The 22,865-nt window shown below is 46.0% G+C and overlaps 2 pseudogenes; both read right to left on the reverse strand.

Annotated features, from left to right (window-relative positions):
* Nucleotides 1–1,506: 1,506 nt before the first annotated feature.
* LOC149440909 (uncharacterized) lies at nucleotides 1,507–2,380 on the reverse strand (annotated as a pseudogene).
* A 134-nt stretch (nucleotides 2,381–2,514) lies between these two features.
* On the reverse strand, nucleotides 2,515–6,774 carry LOC149440910 (uncharacterized; annotated as a pseudogene).
* Nucleotides 6,775–22,865: the final 16,091 nt, after the last annotated feature.

A 22,865-nucleotide genomic window follows, 5' to 3' on the forward strand; every position in this document is an offset into this window, starting at 1 on the left:
CTGACACGTTTGGTCTGTGAAAACTTCTCTCTAATTTATTGAAATGAAACCGTGAGTTTATATATGAAAAATGATGCGAACATCACGTGATAACAGCATAAGCATTATATTAGTCTTTGATTGGTCACTTTACATGAAAACAATATCCGTCATGGTATAGGTGTGATCTTCTTCTGTCTTATCTTAAAGAGAGAAAAACATTCTTTTGTCTTCCAAATCACATGGTGGGAGGGGGTCTGTGCCTGTGAGCAAACATTTCTTAAGCAAGGATTTCTTAAAGTACCACAAAGCCCAGCAGGCAGAAAATATTCACACAACATATATATTCATGCTAAACATTTATAAATATGTGGAAAGAAATAGTATTAAAGTAGAAAGTAAATATGTAAAAAAATGTGTATAAAAAAGTGTATATATATATATTCAATATGAAATGAAATAGACATTTTACCAAATCCATCACAGTCCCCCCTTAAAATGACTATTTTCCTCTGTCCCTATGAGACCTCGCTCATCTGTCCCTATAAGACCTCGCTCATCTGTCCTTATGTACCTTGGAACTCTTTTATGCTGTACGTTAGACAGGTGATGACTATTTCATCACCCCCCTTGCCACAGACTTTGTACATAAGGAAGTCAGATGCTATCCCTACAAAATTGTGAGATTACTGTTGGCGGGGAGGGACCGTAATGGGGTATAAGGTTTTTCTTCATCTATCATGTGGAGATCCTCTTGCTCCTGGTTCAGGAAGGTAGGTGTTCTGTTGTCTACAGCTTTGCTCATCAATTTCCTCACACATGGTATAACACAGCATACAACCAGGGCCAGGAGAATCAGAATTATTAGTACAGTTACACCTATTTGGGCAAGTATCTTTTGCCACCCACTCATCCAACTGAAATATTGATCCCACGGGTCTGTGATACCTGAGTTCTTCTTCAGCTCAGCTGACAGGTCTTCCAATTTCTTTATAGCCAGAGTAACCTTACCATTCGGGCCAGTATTGTCAGGAATATATGTACAACATGTTCCGGTTCCTTCTATCATTTTACAGACACCTCCTTTTTCCGCTAAAATCATATCCAGAGCCATCCTATTCTGGAATGTCATGTAGGATGTAGGGGCTAGCTGGTCAACGATTCCTTGAAGGGCATCCCTGGTGTAATTCACAAACCTCTGTTGGTTGTAGTATATGTAATTTATCCAATCTACATTTTTATTAACAGTTATCATGGGAATCAGGGATTCGAAGCCTGCTTTTACTTGGTCTCTTGCTTTAAATTCATTAGGCACCCCCCCTTGGGACTCCAATGGCATCTATATACACATGTGGGTCAAAACTGCCAGAAGGAGCTTTTCGCTTCCTCCTACGACCAGGCATTGGGTCATGAGTATTTTCTGCTAGGATGTGGAGAGGCATAATGGCCTTTGCAAGAGCACATTTACCAGTCCAAATCCCTTCCAATCTGGTTCTAATCTTTTGGTCCCCACAGATCCAGTATATGTCACCAAGAGACTGGGTTCTGATTCTGTATTAACTTCCCTGAGACACTGCTGTAGGTAGAGCAGTATCCTTCTGTAAAATTACCCAGAAACCTCCCTTTGCCTTTGTAATTAGAGTAACAGGTGTAATTCCCTGGATAGATAGTGATGCCCTCTCCAGGCTTTGGGATTTTGGTAACTATGGGATATTCCTCTTTCCACATTTCGCACGCAGAATGATTGGTGGATGTATTAGTGAACAGGCTGAGGAAACATTCCTCACTGTCTTGTGGGATCTGAAGAGGGACTGTCCCTAAATGTGGTCTAGCACTACCACAGACATAGCAGTTACTTCTGTTATGTTGTTTGGCACTGAATCTCATCCACTCAAGCCACAGGTTAGTGTCAGAGAACCCGGTTTCAGCCGCCATTGTCTCTTCAAAAGTAGGGTTTGCTATTTCTATCATGTCTTTTATAGCAGGGATGACAGGTTTAAGGGGATTTGTTATTGGTTTTGATGAGTTATACGTCTTTTAGGTAAAACTTTGCTAGAGGTGTACCTTTCTGTGGGTGCCTGCCTAACCAGTAAAGTCCTGCATCACCAGGGCTTGGATTCTCAATGTTTAGGAGGAGTCTTTCTCCGCTATCACTGCACCCTGACTTCCAGATGGACAGACGTTTAATGAGAGGCTTCCCCACCTTATCTTTCTTTTTTAAGGCACTCTGTGGTTGATACCCCCAACCTGCTCCAGTACTCCATCCCACTGATCCCCAATGGGCACAGTTCGGTCCCCAATAATCATCCGGTATACATATGTATATCTGATCCGAGTTGATCACCAGACAGGCCCGCTGTGCCCATCCCGGTCTACGACTATTGCAATATATGGGTATCATACTACAAAAATCAAAGGTGAACGCAGCCACATATGTGTTGGATGAATTGTACCAGAATATGAAGGTGTCATTCATCCTAGTGATGGCTACCTGTTGAGCACCTGTTTTGGTGATAGTCACCTGCTGAGCCTCTATCAAACTTATTAGAAAAAGGATATACAACACAATCATCAGGGGTTGGGACTTTCTTGCAGTGGGAGGCGTGTATCCAAGTATTCTTCCCGGCCACCTTGACAGAAGTGGCTGTAGTCAGCAGAACTTGGAATGGACCATCATATCTTGGCTCAAGGGAATGTTTCCTCACAAATTTCTTTACTAATACCCAATCTCCGGGTCATAGGCTGTGAGTTCCTGTATCTGACTCAGGATCTGGAATGGAAGAAAACACTTGGACATGGATACGGGTTAATTCACGTGATAATACAGTCACATAATTAGTTAACACATCAGATTGTAATTGCAACTGTTGTGGAAAATAACAACCAAGTCTGGGGACTGAGCCAAACAAAATCTCATAAGGGGATAGGGAGTGTTCTCCCCTTGGTGTGTATCTGACACTAAATAGGGCAATAGGCAGACTGTCTGGCCAACTCATGCCAGTCTCTTGGGCCATTTTTAGCATTCTGGCTTTCAGAGTGCCATTCATTCTTTCTACTTTTCCACTACTTTGGGGGTGATAGGGGGTATGGAACGCCAGAGTGACTCCTAATGCCGCCCATATTTCTTTGGTTACTGAAGCTGTGAAGGTGGGGCCTTGGTCACTCTCTATCACCTCTGGAAGTCCATATCTGCATACAACCTCAGTGAGGAGTTTCTTCGCAGTTGTTTTAGCAGTCATGTTGGTTACAGCAAAGGCCTCTGGTCAACTGGAAAACATGTCCACCACCACTAGGGCGTACTCAAACCGCCCACTCTTTGGCATCTGGATATGGTCGATTTGTATCCTTTGAAAAGGGTATAGGGGTTTGGCCAAGTGTTTCTGTGGTGTCTTCTCTGTGCGTCCCGGATTGCATTTTGCACAGATAGCACATGTTTTGCAAAAATTATTTGTCAATGTGGTAATTCCAGGCGCTATATAGTACTTATTGATGAGAGAGTTCATGAGGCTCTTTGACAGATGGGCTGCTCCGTGTGCCCACTGGACTACAGCTGGAAACATATTCTTGGGTAAACAAAACCTCTTGTTGCACTCAAACAGACCGTCTTTGAGAATAGCTCCTCTCCGTCTCCAGCTCTCTTTTTCTTCTGGACTTGCTGCTTCTTGGAGTTCCTTGAGGTAGTTTCTGTCCACAGGTAAGGTCTGTAAGGTGAATATTGGTTCCCACTCTCCGGTCACCTCTCCTTCCATTTCTGGTGGTCCCATGGCCGCTCGTTTTGCCACCAAATCTGCCAGATTATTGCCTTTGGCTTCTGAGGAGTTTATTTTCCCATGAGCTTTTACCTTCAGAATAGCCACTTGAATGGGTAGAAGGAGTGCTTCCAGCAGTCGTCCAATGGCTGCTCCATGTCTTATGGACGTACCTGCCGCAGTCATAAATCCTCTTGCCTTCCATATGGGTCCAAAGTCATGGGCCACCCCAAAGGCATATCTGGAGTCTGTGTAGATATTGGCCCTTTTTCCTTCCATCATCTGGCATGCTGTTGTGAGTGCTTGAAGTTTAGCTCCCTGTGCAGATATTGCTGGCGATAGGGCTCTTGCCTGTAGGACTGTGTCTGCAGTAGTGACCGCAAATCCTGTATGATATTTGCCTCCATCGTCTGCATATCTGGAACCATCAACAAACAAGGTGAAGTCTGGGTCCTGCAGAGGTGTTTCACTCACTGTGGGAAGATGGAAGGTTTCCATTTTCATCACTTCAAGACAATTATGAGGCTTAGTGGCTCCATTATCCTCTCCACTTTCTTCATTACCTTCATTGCCCCCCTCAGCAATTGGGAGGAGAGTGGCCGGATTCAGGGTTTGGCAACGTAGGAGAGTGACGTTATCAGGAAGTTGGAGGGAACATTGTAGTCTAAGATGCCTCGCTGTGGACAAATGTTTAGGTTGGACTTGGTTTAAAATGGCAGCAATGTCATGCGGCGCCAGAAGAACAAGTTCATGTCCCAGTACGATATCAGAGGTCTTATCCAGCAGAGCTTGAGCAGCGAAAACTGCACGCAGACACGACGGTGCTCCTCTAGCCACTGGGTCTAAATGGCATGAGTAGTAGCCTACGGGTCGTAGGCAGTCGCCATGGGACTGGGCCAATACTCCTGTGGCATGGCCTTGGCGTTCAGACACGAACAGTTTGAAAGGTTTCTCGTAGTCTGGTAGACCTAGGGCTGGGGCTGAAGAAAGTAAGCGTTTTAGAGCCAAAATGTTGGAGGCGGCGTCTTCGGACAGATGGAAGGGCTCAGACTTGAGAGCATCGTAGAGTGGTTGCATAAACCAAGAAGCATCAGGAATCCATGACCTACAGTAGGATATGAGGCCAAGAAAGGCATGGAGTGGCTTCTGGCCTAGCGGCAGTGGCAGATTTTGGATGGCCTTAACTCTTTCCTCCGTAAGATGCCTTGTTCCATGTGAGAGGCAGTGGCCCAAGAATACGACTGTTGTAGAGCACCATTGCAACTTCGGTTTAGAAGCCTTACAGCCTTGGTGTGCCAAATAACATAGTAAACTCTCCGAGGCTTCTTCAGCCGTGGGCAGGTCATCAGCACAGAGGAGAAGCTCATCTATATATTGAAGAAGGACCACTGCCGAATGTTCCTTTTGCCACGTGTCCAGTATGGTGGTCGTGGCTTTGGCAAACTGGCTCGGAGAATTTTGCGCCCCTTGTGGCATAACTGCCCAGGTGTATTGCTTCCCCTCATGGGTAAAAGCGAAGAGGTATCTGCAGGAAGGATGCAAGGGAATGCTGAAGAATGCATTTGCCAGGTCCACCACGGTGAAATACTTTGCTGTTGGCGGTACCCCTGTGAGTAAAGTGTGGGGATTTGGAACAATAGGTGTCTCCAAGATGGTGGCTTCATTCACTGCTCAGAGGTCCTGTACCATCCTGTACTTCTCTGGTTCCCCCTTAGGTGTCTTCTTTTTCACCGGAAACAAAGGTGTGTTGCATGGAGAGGTACAAGGTATGAGTGCACCATTTGCCACAAGGGACTTGACCTGCTTTGAAATGGCCTCGGATTGCGCTGGTTTCAGTGGGTACTGTGGTTTCCTGGGTAGGGGGGCTCCTGGCTTCAATTCCACCATAATTGGGGGTACCCTTAAATATCCAATATCTTCGGGTCCTGTGGACCATAGGCAACTTGGGATTCTGCTCAGCACATCCTCTGGGATGGTGGTGGTAGAGAAGTGCCATCAGTGCCATCAGAAGGGGAATGGAGCACAATGCAGACATGTCCTCTACTTCTAGTGGTGATGAGATAACCACCTTGCCATCAGGAGTGAATGTGATAGAGGCCTGGAGCTTAGATAGCACATCAGCTCCCAGGAGATTCAGGGGACATGTTGAAGACACGACAAACCGGGCCAGCAAGTCTGGGAATAGACCAACCTGTAAAGGTCGGGTAAAAGGATTAGACCGTGGGGTTCCATCTACCCCCACACAGGATATATCTATATCAGAAAGGTATGAGTGGTCTGGGAGGTCTTCTGATCTGATCACGCTCCTGGCTGCACCTGTGTCAATTAGAAATGTCGTTGGGTGCCCTTCAATAGGTAAGGTCACTTTTGCTAACGGGCCCCCTGAACCAGCTGAAGACACTGCCAAGATAGGGGATGACACAGGCTTGCCCACTTCCTAGCGCAGAAGATCCAGGTGATTCGCACTGGGCCCAGGAGCTTGATGTTGCTGTTGTGACTGTTGCTGGTTGTATGCGTCCTGGTTCCACTGTGGCCGTCGACGTCTGGGAGGGGCTCTACAATTCCTCTTGTAGTGTCCTGGGCGGCCACAATTGAAACAAATGGGCTTATTTTCTTCTGAGGCCGTTGGCCAGGTTTGTGTCCAGGGATCTGCTACCATAATAGGGGTGGACTTCTTGGTAGCTTGTGATGATTCAAGGCCTTTTGCCACCAACAGCAGAGTGTCTAAGGGCACCACACGATACTCAGGCCTAGCCATGATAAGACCCTTCCGTATTGGTTCCCTCAGCCCCGCAACAAAGGCTGATGACAGCATCTGATTATGGGCTTTGTTGTATGCGCTGAATCCCAGGTCTGAGAAGACCTGGGACAATCTGGTATAGAATTTTTCTACTGACTCCGCCTTATCTTGGGTAATATCTTGAAGGGTGGTGGCTTGATCGGCCAGTCTCTCTTTGGCCCAGTCATGCAATTGCGTACAAAATTCCAGTCCAGAGGGGAAGGCTTTGTCATCGACAAGCCAGGTGTTGTTAAGACTTTGTGCCATTATTGGCCAGTATGAGTCTCCTGCCTTTATCTCACACAGGCTGACTAGGTCTCTCCAGGCTGCTGAGTATGTCTTCTAGATCTGAGCTATCCTGCGATAAAAGGGCATGGGCTGCTTTTCGGGGTCTGGCAATGTGGTCACCAGGGAAGAGGCCTGGGACGGAGTAAAGATGACATACAGGACCGGTGCATCTGCCGGGGTGTGGAGTCTTCCTGCCTGAGGAGTCCTTCCTGTCACCTGTGGCCTAAGAGGGGCATCTGGAGAGGCATATGCGGATAGCGTAGGAAGTTCCGGAACTGCGGCCTCCTTATCCAAAGAAGATATGTCTGACCAGGTTGACCCTAAGTGCAAATGTTTACTTCCTTTTGGTCTATTGGAGACAAAACTGTCTCTCGCGGGACCAGCGGTCGTGTCAGGTTCAAGCACTGGCATAGTGGGGACACGCGGCACATCCGGCGTTACGTAGAATGTACCATCGGTTTGTAAAACCGGACACACTGGGTAGAGGCGGCTCACTTGAGTCATAGGCCCTCTGGAAATCTGATTTGGTGTACCAAAATGGCCACCTCCAGGAAGTGTACTGGGCTGGGCAGGAAATGACAATAGAGGTGCAGCAAGATGGCTGCCATCAGGAAGTGCACTGGGCTGGGCAGGAAATGACAATGCAGGTGCAGCAAGATGGCTGCCATCAGGAAGTGCACTGGGCTGGGCAGGAAGGACAGAGGAGAGGGTGGTAGATGAAGGGTGGAGTCCAGTGTCTGCAGACCAAATATAGGGCGGTGGGTGTTCCTTTACAATGTCAACATATTGGTGGTATACATAAACAGTTTTCCCTCCCTGTTGCAATACCTCTTCTGTCCACTGCTCTTTATGTATAGCTTTAGCTACATTGTACCAAGCTTCTGCTGTCTTCAATAAATTATTATCAACTAATACACCTTTCTTTTCTTTTATCAATTTCCGCCATTCTTCCGGCTGTAAACAACCCCCCTTATCTGTGATTCCACATACTTTCACTAACTTAACTAATCCCTTCACATACTGCTCCCCCTCCCTTTGTACAACCAGGTCACATGCTAACATTCCTTTCTCCGATTTTATCAGCGTCTGACCCATCTCCTCCTGTCTCTGGTCTTCCTAAAAAAAAAACAAGACTCTTCACGCGCTGCTGTTCACTCTGTTCACAATCCTCCAGCTGTTCTAATTGGCAGGGGCACCTTTCTATACTGTGCCCCCCCTCTCTCGCCTCTGCTTCTATCTGCTGAATTGATTTCCCAATACCCCCCCTTACAGGGTAATGCACATTAAGGCGGAAAACTAACACTTCAGGCAAATCAGAAAACAGAGGATGACGTCCTAACAATTCCTGACTATATCCAATCTCTTTAACCCTTAACAAACCCCAACCGTCTTCATGAATGGCAAACATTAAACCAGACACACATTTAGGACATGACATATCAGTCTATCTTGGTGGGCTAGAGTACAGATCACTGAGTAACTCTTCGTAACCCACACACACACGGTTACGGCACCCGCTGTCACACTACCGTGACGCGTACCCGACACCTCCTCTCTTGTGGTCAACACACAAGGTTACCACACACCCAAGAGAAATTATGTGTCAAAACCCTCAGTAGGTCCACTCCTCTTCCACCTCAAGACTGATACATAAAAACACACAACAGAGACCCAGGTAACAGATAAGCACATGCAGGTATATTTAAATAAACTCCGGGCAAGCAGGGTTACCTGCCTTTAGTGACCTTTAGCAGCCGTACTAGGCACAGGTATGAATCAACAACAAAGACAGGATAAGCAATGGTAAGATAGCAAAATATATCTTACCATGCTCCAGAGGTGATCAATCTCCGTCCCGTCCAGTTTGACTGACACTTAATGCCCTTTCAGGTCGGCTGGCTGCAGGTTCATTACCCAGAGTTCCCGGGTTTCAGCACCAGTTGATTTAGTTGAGGACTTAATCGTCCAGTGCTTATCTGTTCCTGTCCTAATTTATGATGCTGGCCAGCTTCTGGAATGTGCGCACATGAAGAAACTCACACTGACATGTTTGGTCTGTGAAAACTTCTCTCTAATTTATTGAAATGAAACCGTGAGTTTATATATGAAAAATGATGCGAACATCACGTGATAACAGCATAAGCATTATATTAGTCTTTGATTGGTCACTTTACACGAAAACAATCTCCGTCATGGTATAGGTGTGATCTTCTTCCGTCTTATCTTAAAGAGAGAAAAACATTCTTTTGTCTTCCAAATCACATGGTGGGAGGGGGTCTGTGCCTGTGAGCAAACATTTCTTAAACAAGGATTTCTTAAAGTACCACAAAGCTCAGCAGGCAGAAAATATTCACACAACATATATATTCATGCTAAACATTTATAAATATGTGGAAAGAAATAGTATTAAAGTATAAAAGTAAATATGTAAAAAAATGTGTATAAAAAAGTGTATATATATATATTCAATATGAAATGAAATAGACATTTTACCAAATCCATGACAACAGAACCCCTGCAAGGGCAAGTTTACTGTTGAACCTTTACTTTGGGGTTTAATAAAAGTGGGTCAACAAGCCTTAAAATGAAGTTTTGATTAGCACAAAAATTACTACTATCACTGAAATAATCATCCCCCAAGACCGTACTCAGTAGAGTAGTCAATGACTTCCATCACATTAAGCATCCTCACGAGGTGCCATCAATATTTCCAATTTGAAATCTCACCATCAATGGATGGAAGCTTTAAACAAAGTCCATCCCTCACCTTGAATCCCTTGCAGGTGACATATAGGGATGGTGGGACACAAGTGGAGGGTTCACAGATCCAAGAAGATAAAGAAAAAGTGCTTACAGTAAAAATCTTAGCTTCCCTGAGGCATAGCACCAGTGGAAATTTGGGCAGCACAGGAACCCATTTTGTAATGAACCGCCTGACAGTACCTCTATCAGTCCCCTGATAGAGCCTCCCCAGAGTGCGGAGTCTAAGTACCGGAGCACTTGTTCACAAGGGCCCCTGATGGTGGGGATGGACTTGGAGCGCTCCGGGTCGCAGCTGCTAGGTATCTCTACCAGAGGTAGAGGAGTCTGCCAAGGGCTCCAGCGGGTTAAGAGTCTGATATGAGGGAGCCCAGGGATCCCTGAGGGATGGATGGACGGATGAGCAAAGTCAGAGTCAAACAAGCCAGGTCGGTAACTAGCGGGTCGGTGAGGTACAAGACGATAGGCAAAGGATAGTCGGGACACACGCAGGGTCAATACCAAAAGATCAGATCTATAAGGGAACATCCAGGAGCAGAGTCAGGCAAGCCAAGGGGTCAGGACAGGAGAAGGCAACAAGGTCAGACAATCCAGATCAGAGTACTCACTACACAGGCAACAGGATACAAAAGACCATTCGGCAACAAGCGTCTGTGCAGGGCTGGCTTAAGTAGCCCGCCCTGCACCTGACAGTCGCCGCCTAGGTCCCAGTGCCTGCCTAGTACTGTCAAGATGACGGGTGCGCCTGGGTCCTAGTGCCCTGCTACCCGTACGTCTTGACAGACGCCTACGCATGGGTAGACCCATGCGTCGTGATGGTCCTTGACATTGCCCCCCCCCTATGGGCATCCTCCGGGTGCCCAACTGATCTCTCCACTGCGGGTGACCACGCACAAACTCCCGCATAAGTCTGGGGGCATGAACATTTTGAGCAGGTTCCCAAGAATTCTCCTCAGGACCATAGCCTTTCCACTTAATCAAAACCTGGGTCTGGCCCCCCCTTCTACGACAGTTGAGAATTGCTTCCACCTCAAATTCTTCCTGTCCCTCTACTGTAATAGCCTCAGGGGGCCTGGATTCCCGGTCCGGAAACGGGTCTGTGACCACTGGTTTCAGCAATGAGACATGAAACACCAGATGGATCTTAAAGACAGCAGAGACATGTCTGGTTCATGTTCAAAGTTCATGGTTGTACATTCAATTGGTTCAACCGCAAACCAAAGAGGGGGGGGGGTTTCGGCCCATCACTACTGCTTTTTAGCCTAGGGACCTGTCCAGAATTGTTGGCAGCCACCCATTATAACTACTTGGGCAGAGCACTGCAGCCTGCTATCTCCTCCTGTTTCAGACCCCCCCATCCCCAGTGCTATGCTCATAGGGAATAGTGTGCTGCTAACCCACTGACAGGTGCCATGCTGAGTTTGGTGAGGGACTCTGCCATTCCTGTCCACGTGGACCCCAGCCAATGCTGGGTGTTTGCACTGCACTTTCATTTGGATGCTCCGTGTCATATATTACTTATAATTGTTTTGCACTTGTCTGCTTTTTGCACATGGTGGTTTTATGCAATGTCAAGGGTTGGGTCTTAGGCCTCCCAAGGTTTTTGTGGGGGATGGCCAGGTCTGGGGAAGGTGGGATGTTTGGGTGTTATATCTTCTGGTTTAGTTTATGTTGATCCTTTTATGCAGCATGTTTTGGGTTTTTTATGTATATTCCACTGTACCTTTTGTGGTCTGGGGCAGTGAGATTTTGTATTTACTGCATTTCCTACAGAGGAACAGATGTAAATTGCTTTTTTAATTGCTCAAAGGCTATTTGTGCTTCCTGGCCCCAGAGAAAACGTGTATGTTGGTGAGTGAGTTGGGTAATAGGGGCAATAATGGTTGAAAAGCCCTTGATAAACTTCCGATAGAAGTTGGCAAAGCCCACAAATCTTTGGACCCCTTTCTTGTCAGTAGGTGCAGGCCAATCCAAGATGGCGGAGATTTTCTGAGGATCCATGGAGATTCCTTCAGTGGAGATTATGAGCCCAAGAAACTGGATGAACTGCTTCTCAAACTCACACTTTTCCGCCTTAGCGAACAGGCCATACATCCTCAACGTAGTCAGTACCCTCTTAACATGGTCTCGGTGGAGTTCCAATGACTTGGAGAAAATCAAAATGTTGTCCAGGTAGATGATCAAGAAGAGATCGAGATATTACCTGAAGATGTCATTCACGAAGTGTTGAAATGTTGTAGGGGTGTTGCATAATCCAAATGGCATCACTAGGTACTCAAAGTGCCCAAAGCTCATTCTGAAAGCGGTCTTCCACTCATCACCTTCCCTTGTGCAAACTAAATTGTAGGCCCCTCGTAAATCTAGTTTTATGAACACTCAGGCTGCCGAAACCTCTGAATAACTCGGGAACGAGAGGGAGTGGGTACCGATTCTTAATGGTGATCTTGTTGAGTTCCCTATAGTCGATGCAGAGACGGAGAGCGTGGCATAAATGTACAGATTTGAGTAGCTGAAATGTGACCTGTAGCAATATGTAATCGTAAATTTAGTTCAGTCCTTGTTATTAAAGAAATATTCAGTCATAGGTACTCAGAGACAGATGGTCATCAATTAGCATCTGAAAAGAGACAGAGCTTCCTCAGGCTGGAAGTGGCACCTGGGTGCTAATAAGATTTTGTCACCTATACATAATCAGCCATTTTCCTGAAGCATAAAAGAGAAATGTAGATGTTTTGGCTTCATGACACCAGGGGGGCTCCGATCTGTCTAGAGAACTCTAAAAGTATATAGATACTATATATCAAAGGAGTATGTTTCATCCCTCATAAAAGCTAAAATATTAGTTGCAGAGAGATGAAAATACTTCCTTCTGCTGGGGCACTCTGTAGGCTACATCGGCATATAAAAACTATATTTGTGGCCTATGTGGGATGCCAGAAAAATGCAGGAAATGGTTATGTGGCGCTGCAGTGCGATAGCGGAACAATGATTGGTACTGTCGCGATCGGACTGATGCGCTGGTGTCAGAAATTCAATCCCCGACTTGGTGATTCAAGCCGGTCTTGGTCCAATTGACTTTCGGCAGTTCAGCACCCAGAACATCCTCTGGGCAGGTATAGGAACACCCCCCAGAGTCAATTGGCCGAGAACTAATGTTCCACTTACATCCATATCCCCATAAATTGAGGAACCTGACATTGAGACATTGTAATTCGTATGGAGCTGGTTCGATCGACTGACGGATTACGGACTCTCTGACTTGCTCCAGTCGCAGGATAAATCTTGGTAAAAGTTTTATTTCTGTTTTGTTGCCTTTTATTTTATAGTGAATAGTCTATGTGTGTCTTCTTGTATTTTTTGTATTTTTTGTAACTTTTTATAGTTTGTACATATTTTATGCACTGCCCACTTTTGGGATATTAAATCTTAAAATTAATAAAATACTTCTGGGTATTTAAGCTCGGGCTCATATCTCCAGAGAGATTAGATTGTATTGTATAATACATAAGGGGGGATATGATCTCCATGTATAATACATAAGGGGGGATTTGATCTCCATGTATAATACATAAGGGGGGGATATGATCTCCATGTATAATACATAAGGGGGGATTTGATCTCCATGTATAATACATAAGGGGGGATATGATCTCCATGTATAATACATAAGGGGGATATGATCTCCATGTATAAATACATAAGGGGGGATATGATCTCCATGAATAATACATAAGGGGGATATGATCTCCATGTATAATACATAAGGGGGGATATGATCTCCATGTATAATACATAAGGGGGGATATGATCTCCATGTATAATACATAAGGGGGGATATGAACTCCATGTATAATACATAAGGGGGATATGATCTCCATGTATAATACATAAGGGGGATATGATCTCCATGTATAATACATAAGGGGGGGATATGATCTCCATGTATAATACATAAGGGGGTTATGATCTCCATGTATAATATATAAGGGGGGATATGAACTCCATGTATAATACATAAGGGGGATATGATCTCCATGTATAATACATAAGAGGGATATGATCTCCATGTATAATACATAGGGGTGATATGATCTCCATGTATAATACATAAGGGGGGATATGATCTCCATGTATAATACATAAGGGGGGATATGATCTCCATGTATAATACATAAGGGGGATATGATCTCCATGTATAATACATAAGGGGTGATATGATCTCCATGTATAATACATAAGGGGGGATATGATCTCCATGTATAATACATAAGGGGGGATATGAACTCCATGTATAATACATAAGGGGGATATGATCTCCATGTATAATACATAAGAGGGATATGATCTCCATGTATAATACATAAGGGGGATATGATCTCCATGTATAATACATAAGGGGGGATATGACCTCCATGTATAATACATAAAGGGGGATATGATCTCCATGTATAATACATAAGGGGGGATATGATCTCCATGTATAATACATAAGGGGGGATATGATCTCCATGTATAATACATAAGGGGGGATATGATCTCCATGTATAATACATAAGGGGGGATATGATCACCATGTATAATACATAAGGGGGGATATGATCTCCATGTATAATACATAAGGGGGGATATGATCACCATGTATAATACATAAGGGGGGATATGATCTCCATGTATAATACATAAGGGGGATATGATCTCCATGTATAATACATAAGGGGGATATGATCTCCATGTATAATACATAAGGGGGGGGGATATGATCTCCATGTATAATACATAAGGGGGATATGATCTCCATGTATAATACATAAGGGGGGATAAGATCTCCATGTATAATACATAAGGGGGGGTATGATCACCATGTATAATACATAAGGGGGGATATGATCTCCATGTATAATACATAAGGGGGGATATGATCTCCATGTATAATACATAAGGGGAATATGATCTCCATGTATAATACATAAGGGGGGATATGATCTCCATGTATAATACATAAGGGGGGATATGATCTCCATGTATAATACATAAGGGGGATATGATCTCCATGTATAATACATAAGGGGGGATATGATCTCCATGTATAATACATAAGGGGGGGATATGATCTCCATGTATAATACATAAGGGGGGGATATGATCTCCATGTATAATACATAAGGGGGGATATGATCTCCATGTATAATACATAAGGGGGATATGATCGCCATGTATAATACATAAGGGGGGATATGATCTCCATGTATAATACATAGGGGGATATGATCTCCATGTATAATACATAAGGGGGGATAAGATCTCCATGTATAATGTGGAGGCTCGTCCAGCCGCCGCACCACTGTGCCCACTGACGCCGTGCCACAACACCCGCGGACGCTGGCCTACAGCACCCACAAACTGCAACCAGCCAGCCGCCCACCACTCCCTCTCCCCTCCTACGATTAGACACTGATGAACTCCAACATGGCATAACGGACTCTCCCCATCCTCACGTCCTGACTGAAACCTCCCTCCTCTCAGACCCAATCAGCATTCTGCCCACCCTAGCATGCCACCTGCATTCCTCCTCCTCGTTCTCCTCTCCTCTCCTCCATCCCCAAACTTGCCACCCTCCACCCCCCTACTCCCCCTAAACAGCTCTACATCGCACCCTCACTTCTTTCCTCCCCCCTCAATGGCTCTCACCACCTCCTCCTAATACTCCACTCCCCCGCTGACCGACATGCCACCACCAACAGACCCATGCGCTCCTGCGCCTCCCGTTCCCATGCCACCTTCCTCACCCTCCTCCTTCTCCTAACCGCCGGTGACATCTCCCCAAACCCTGGCTCCCCATCTCCCCACTCCCCCTCCCGGCACCCCCCTACTCACGCCAACCACCGCAGCCCCCTCAATCTCATATCTGTCCCTCCTCCCCACATCCACCCCTCCCCTCTCGGTTGCACTCCTGAACACCCGTTCGGTTTGCAACAAACTCACCGCCATCCACGACCTCTTTGTCTCCCACTCCCTCAACCTCCTAGTGGTCACCGAAACCTGGATCCAAGCCACTGACTCCCCCTCCTCTGCTGCCCTCTCCTATGGAGGCCTCGTCTGGACCCATTCACCCAGACCGAGCAGACGCAGAGGCGGAGTGGTCAGTATGCTCCTACCACCGCTGAGCACCTTCCAGGTCCTCCCTAAACCCCCCTCCCTATCCTTCTCCTCCTTTGAGGCCCACTGCATCCGGCTCTTCTCTCCCACCCCCTTACGGATTGCAGTAATCTATCGGCCTCCTGGTTCCGCATCCCCCTTCCTAGATGACTTTGCTGCCTGGCTTCCCTTCTTCCTCTCCTCCGAGCTACCGACCATCATCCTAGGCGACTTCAATATCCCGATCAACGCCAACAGCACGGCTACTTCCCAACTCCTCCTTCTAACCTCCTCCTTCGCGCTCACCCAGCACACTCAGTCCTCCACCCACTCCAATGGAAACACCCTGGACCTCGTTTTCTCCCACCTCTGCACCCCCCACAACTTCACTAACACCCCCTCTCTGACCACCACCTCCTCACATTCTCCATCTCCCCCTCCCTCAACTCCCCCCCGAAGCATCTAACCATCACCCGCAACCTCCGCAATCTGAACCCGACCCATCTCCACCCAGCAGCTCCACCCAGTATCCTCCCTCTGTCATGCCCTGACCTGGCCACTACTGCATACAACAATTCACTGTCAGCTGCCCTTGACTCCCTGGCACCCCTAACCACACGTAGCATTAGACCCCGACCGCTTCAACCCTGGCAAAACAACCACATGAAATGCCTCAAACGACACAGTCGCGTGCTGGAGCGCTTATGGCGTAAAACCAGATCCCCTCGCGCGTTCTCCCTCTATAAAGCCGCCTACGTCGCCTATACCATCTCCCTCCACGCCGCCAAGCAAGCCAATTTCATAACCCTTATCAACACCCTCTCCACCTGTCCTCGTCGGCTCTTCTCCACTTTCAAATCCCTGCTCTCTCTCGCCCCCCCCCCACCCCCACCCAGCACCTCACTCACCGCCCACGAGATTTCTAATCACTTCCAAAACAAGATTGACGCAATCCGTAAGGACATTGTCAACTCACAATCCACCTCTCCACCCAGCCTCCATCCATCCTTCAACCCTCCCCTCCTCCGACCTCATAGCCGCAATACCCCCAACTATACCTAATGCCCCGCACATCATCACCTCCCCAACACTCCGCTCCTTCAGCCCAACTACCCCGAGGAGGTCTCTAAGGTCTTCACTTAAGCCCACCTCACCACCTGCCCCCTGGACCCTATCCCCTCACAGCTCCTCCAGTCACCCCCCCTCCATCATTCGTTCCCTCACCCACATCTTCAATCTCTCCCTCTCCATCGGCACCTTCCCCTCCCCTCCCCTCTAAAGCACGCACACATCACCCCCATACTCGAAAAACCCTCCCTTGACCCCACTAACCTTAACAACCTTAGACCCATCTCCTTGTTGCCCTTCTCTTCCAAGCTCCTTGAGCGCCTTGCCTACAATCACCTAAGTGCCCACCTCACTGATAACAACCGCCTTGACCCCCTACAGTCTGGCTTCCGTCCCCTGCACTCCACCGAAACCGCCCTACTTAAAATCACAAATGACCTGACAACTGCCAAAGCCAATGGCCACTATTCTATCCTGCTCCTCGACCTCTCTGCGGCCTTCGACATTGTTGACCATCCTCTCCTCCTTGCCAAACTGCACTCCCTTGGCATCAAGGACGTTGCTCTCTCCTGGTTCTCCTCCTACATTTCCCAACTCTCCTTCAGCGTCACCTAAAACACTGCACCTCCCCCTCCCTCCCCCTCTGTCGGGGTCCCCCAAGGTTCTGTCCTCGGGCCCCTCCTCTTCTCCATCTATACCTCCTCCCTTGGCAAACGTATTCACTCCCACGGCTTCAATTACTACCTCTATGCCGATGACACCCAAATTTACCTCTCCACCCCCCAACTCACCCCCTCACTCTCTGCCCGCATCGCCCACCTCCTAAACGACATATCAGACTGGATGTCGCCCCATTTCCTCAAACTTAACCTATCCAAAACCTAGCTCCTGGTCTTCACCCAACCCCGTGCCCTCCCCATCCTCTCCATCACTACTAACAATGCCACCATCTCTCCCTCCCCACACGCCAAAGTCCTGGGTGTCACCCTGGACTCCCACCTCTCCTTCCTACCCCACATCCAACTGCTATCTAGATCTTGCAGACTCCACCTCTGCAACATCTCCAAGATATGCACATTCCTCACCCCAGACACCACCACACAACTCGCACACTCCCTCCTCATCTCACGCCTGGACTACTGCAACTCCCTTCTCACTGGCCTCCCTCATCATCTCACACCTGGACTACTGCAATTCCCTTCTCACTGGCCTACCCAAACGAACGCTATCCTCAACTCCAGTCGATCCTAAACTCAACGGCTAGACTCATCCACCTCACCAACCACTCCACATCTGCCTCCCCCCTCTGCCAATCCCTTCACTGGCCTCCACTCAGTGTCCTCCACCCCCCTCTGCCAATCCCTTCATTGGCTCCTGATTGCCCATCAAATTAAAGCTGCTAACTCTGACCTAAAAAGCCATTCACAATGCCACCCCAAACTACATAACTGACCTGATACCCAAATACTACCCTACCCGTGCCCACCGCTCCTCACAGGTCCTCCTACTCCCTAGCTCCCTGGTCTCCTCCTCCCACGCATGATTGCAGGACATCTCCAGGACTTCTCCCATCCTCTGGAACTCCCTACCCCAATCCATCAGACGGTCACCTACCCTCCTCACCTTCAGGCGAACCCTGAAAACCCTCATCTTCAGGGAAGCCTACCCCAAACTCACCTAACACCTGACCTCACCTAACAACTAACCTCCTCCACTCCTCCCACCACTCCATCCCCCACAGCCATCTCCTCCTGTACCACCTTCCCCTCCCTCCTAGATTGTAAGCTCGAAAGAGCAGGGCCCTCGAACCCCTCATGTATTGTATTGTTACTGTCTTGTCTCATGTTCTGTCCCCCTCGCTACTGTACAACGCTGAGCTAACCCTTTGGCGCTATATAAATACTGTATAATAATATTAATAATAATAATAAAAAGTGGGGATATGATCTCCATGTATGATACATAAGGGGGGGGATATGATCTCCATGTATAATACATAAGGGGGGGATATGATCTCCATGTATAATACATAAGGGGGGATATGATCACCATGTATAATACATAAGGGGGATATGATCTCCATGTATAATACATAAGGGGGATATGATCTCCATGTATAATACATAAGGGGGGATATGATCTCCATGTATAATACATAAGGGGGGGATATGATCTCCATGTATAATACATAAGGGGGGATATGATCACCATGTATAATACATAAGGGGGGATGTGATCTCCATGTATAATACATAAGGGGGATATGATCTCCATGTATAATACATAAGGGGGATATGATCTCCATGTATAATACATAAGGGGGGGATATGATCTCCATGTATAATACATAAGGGGGGGGTATGATCTTCATGTATAATACATAAGGGGGGATATGATCTCCATGTATAATACATAAGGGGGGATATGATCTCCATGTATAATACATAAGGGGGGATATTATCTCCATGTATAATACATAAGGGGGATATGATCTCCATGTATAATACATAAGGGGGATATGATCTCCATGTATAATACATAAGGGGGGATATGATCTCCATGTATAATACATAAGGGGGATATGATCTCCATGTATAATACATAAGGGGGGATATGATCTCCATGTATAATACATAAGGGGGTATGATCTCCATGTATAATACATAAGGGTGGATATGATCTCCATGTATAATACATAAGGGGGGATATGATCGCCATGTATAATACATAAGGGGGGGATATGATCTCCATGTATAATACATAAGAGGGGGATATGATCTCCATGTATAAAACATAAGGGGGATATGATCTCCATGTATAATACATAAGGGGGATATGATCTCCATGTATAATACATAAGGGGGGGGATATGATCTCCATGTATAATACATAAGGGGGATATGATCTCCATGTATAATACATAATGGGGGATATGATCTCCATGTATAATACATAAGGGGGATATGATCTCCATGTATAATACATAAGGGGGATTTGATCTCCATGTATAATACATAAGGGGGATATGATCTCCATGTATAATACATAAGGGGGATATGATCTCCATGTATAATACATAAGGGGGGATATGATCGCCATGTATAATACATAAGGGGGATATGATCTCCATGTATAATACATAAGGGGGGATATGATCTCCATGTATAATACATAAGGGGTATATGATCTCCATGTATAATACATAAGGGGGGATATGATCTCCATGTATAATACATAAGGGGGGATATGATCTCCATGTATAATACATAAGGGGGGATATGATCTCCATGTATAATACATAACGGGGATATGATCTCCATGTATAATACATAAGGGAGGGATATGATCTCCATGTATAATACATAAGGGGGGATATGATCTCCATGTATAATACATAAGGGGGGATATGATCTCCATGTATAATACATAAGGGGGGTATGATCTCCATGTATAATATATAAGGGGGGGATATGATCTCCATGTATAATATATAAGGGGGGGATATGAGCTCCATGTATAATATATAAGTGGGGGATATGATCTCCATGTATAATACATCATTGGTTCATATAGTGACACTGTACTAGTAATGGGGGAGATCAGTGACCTATAGTGTGCGGGTAATCTAACACTGGCTGACCCTGGCTGGGAGGGGCGCTAACTGACCCTGACATCATCTGATGTCACTAGTGGCAGGAATACAGTGATCAGTGAAAAATTCTATATACTGACACTGTACTAATGTCAGTGGCTGGGTGACGGGGTGATCAAAGGGTTAATGTGCTAATCTAAGGCGTGTTTTTAAAATGTAGCGCTTTTACTGACAGTGCGGTGTTCTCTCTTGTTTCCCTTGTCTGACGGGGGGACAGTGGGGGAGCAGATACACCCCAAAATAGAAAGTGACGTAAGGATACATCGCTTTGCCCAGACCCACCACTCGCCCGCAGATTGTAGGCAGGCAGTTGGCAAGTTGTTAAAAAAAAAACAACCTTAAGAAAATTTTAAATTCTCAATACAGTATTTTTTATTTTATTTTATTTTTACATTTTTAAATCCAGTTGGTAACTTTGTACTACTCTGGGGGGGTGATCAGTGATCTTTTTTTTTTACACTTTGCTTTGCAGGAGCAATAACAATTATTGGGTCCCTCTAAAGCTCTGCACAGCCAGGCAACACACATTTTCTTCCACACTCTGCACACTGGAGTCAGAAAACAGTCTTTGATCTTGGTTTTGTAATTTTATTTAGGGGTTTAGAACTCGGAGGGGTTGAGGGGTGTATGGGATGCCCAAGGGAACTGTGAACTTGAGGACAAACTCCTTAGCAACTATGTACAGATGGGGGCAAAAATAGTTTCTCCTTTAAGAACATTCCAGCTCTCTCTCCAGCTTTCCAAAAAAGGGGTCATTTGGGGGGGGGGGTATTAGTACTGTCCTGGAATTTCAGGGCCTCAAGAATTGAGACAGGCAGTCAGTTGGACTGATCATTTTCAATGCTACGTAGTATAGCTGGTAGACTTTGTTTCTTTCCGACTTCCTCCGGATCAACTCTGGGTGTAGGATTAAAACTTTTTTTTTTCTTCTATGGTTGAACTGGATGGACTTTTGTCTTTTTTCTGCCAGACTAACTATGTAATTATGTAGCCTTAGAATGAGCAGTTCTGTAGGTGAATTAAGGGCTGAATGTGAGGGTGTAGAAGGTAAGTAGGCATTGTGTGCCGTCATCTACTTAGATCTCTAGGATATAAATTCTGGCAAGTACTTCTTTTTATCAGAACAGAAAAAACAAATATAGTTACATAGTTAGTCTGGCTGAAAAAAGACTAAAGTCCATCCTAATATGATAGAGATCTTTGTGTGTCATTTATATATTTTGTTTGTTTTAATAATAATACCATCCCATGAAAATATCTCCCAACGTATCATCCAGCTTAGTTATCGAGTCACTCACCCTCCCCGGAGTGATGGAAGAATGTATCCAACTTTATTCCGTATGACACCGGACAGTCGGGCCTATTATACGGCTGTTGTACATTTCTTGAAGCATTTTGGGTGGAACTGGGTTGGAATAATAACATCAATGGATGGCACCGGTGTTGATGAGTCCCAAGAACTGAGCAGGATGATGAGCCAACATGGGATCTGCACAGATTATATCTTTCAAATCACTTCAAATGCTAAAGATAATTATCGACAATTAAAGGACATTAATGAATCCTCAGCTAAAGTCGTAGTAGTTTGTGGAACTTCCACAGCGTACTTTTCTTTTTTTGCTGCTGCTATACCCTCTGCTATAGAAAAAACCACATTTATTTTCCCGCCGTCGTGGAGTAAACTCTTAGATACAGACTATGGTGATTTTATACCAATCAGCTGCGGCTTCATATTTCAGTGGCCACAAATGAAAAGCGTGAACTTCAATCATCGTGGTGTTGGTGTCAACTTCTCCAGCTGCTTAACTGACCCAATACTGGAAGATATTTGGATTTCTTTGCTTCAGTGCCTTTCCCCAAATCCGGACAAAAATATCCTTTTTCAATTATTTACTCTGGTCTCTCTCAGACCTTGTACAGATGGAAATGATATTTCTGAAGTATTTTTTAATTATACATCTATACCTTCCTATGCATACAGGGCTGTGTATGTTCTGGCCCACGCTCTACACGGAATGTACACCAAGAAAATACAATCTGAACAAACTGGATTCCAGCACAGAGTGAGTTGGATAATAAGTGCTTATGTTACTCGGGGGCGTATTTACCACAAGGTAAACAAGGCATTTGTCTAGGGTGGCATTTTTTAGGGGGGGCAGCACTGGCCCCTGGAGGAGGGACATGGGGACCAGGTGGGATCTGAGAGAGGCTGTGGGCTGCTTGATGATGTATGCAGAGTCCTACTATCATTCCTGGGGATAGCCAGACCTGTGAAGGTGAGTGTCTTTTTTTTCTGTCTGGGGGGGTGTTAGTGGAAAGCTCTCTCGGGTGGGGTTGGATCAGGGGTGTTGTTGGTCACCGTCAGGCTCTCTCCATGAAGGGGATGTCCAGAGCTGTGAAGGTAAGTGTATTTTTTTCTGGGGGGGTGTTAGTGGAAGGCTCTCTTAGGTGGGGG

This window comes from Staurois parvus, unplaced genomic scaffold, assembly GCF_062004578.1.
Source record: "Staurois parvus isolate SC_StPar_1 unplaced genomic scaffold, SC_StPar_1.0 ptg001046l, whole genome shotgun sequence".
Taxonomy (NCBI): Eukaryota; Metazoa; Chordata; class Amphibia; order Anura; family Ranidae; genus Staurois; species Staurois parvus.